We start from the raw sequence: 803 nt of genomic DNA on the forward strand, positions 1-803 counted from the left end.
AAGAAGAGAAAGAAAAGCAAGAAGGACAAAAAGAAATCATAAGAGAATTGTCTTTGATCCTACTTGTAAAAAAATAGTTTGGGAGCTTGGTCTTTGTTTTGAAAATGTTCAGCAATTTAGAAAATATATTACTATGTATATTGCGCAAGAATATGTAGAATTAGACAAGTATGTGAATGAACCAAAAATGGTGAGAGTTAAATGTATTGATGGTTGTCCATGGTTGTTGTTTGGAAGTCATGATTCTAGAGCTGGAGATTTTCAGCTGAAGAAGTATAATCCAGCCCACATATGTAATGCCACAACCAAAAACAAACTTGTGAATTCAAAGTAATTGGTAGAGAGATACAGAGACAAGATTATTCTGAGCCTGGTATTAGAATTTTTCAGTTTCAAAACTTGATGAAAAAAAAATTGGAGGTATATATTGGGAGGACAGTGGCAAGAAAAGCTAGGAATATTGTGTTGCAGCAGATCATGGGTGACCATGTAGAGGAGTTAAAAAGGATTCTAGATTATAAAGATGAGCTTTTAAAGACCAATCTAGGTAGCACATATGTGGTAAAGCTTAGAGAAGAAACCTTTGAAGATGGAAAAAAATAATTTGTATCATTTTATATATGCTTTGATGCTTTGAAGAAAGCATTCAAAGCTGGTGCTAGGAGATGTATTGGATTCAATGGTTGCTTTTTGAAAGTGTTTGTAAAGGTCAACTACCTGTGGCTGTTTGTAAAAATGGGAATAATCAGATGCTACCATTAGCCTGGGCAGTGGTTGAAGTTGAAAACACATTCAATTGGAGA

This window comes from Capsicum annuum, chromosome 2, assembly GCF_002878395.1.
Source record: "Capsicum annuum cultivar UCD-10X-F1 chromosome 2, UCD10Xv1.1, whole genome shotgun sequence".
Classification (NCBI taxonomy): Eukaryota; Viridiplantae; Streptophyta; class Magnoliopsida; order Solanales; family Solanaceae; genus Capsicum; species Capsicum annuum.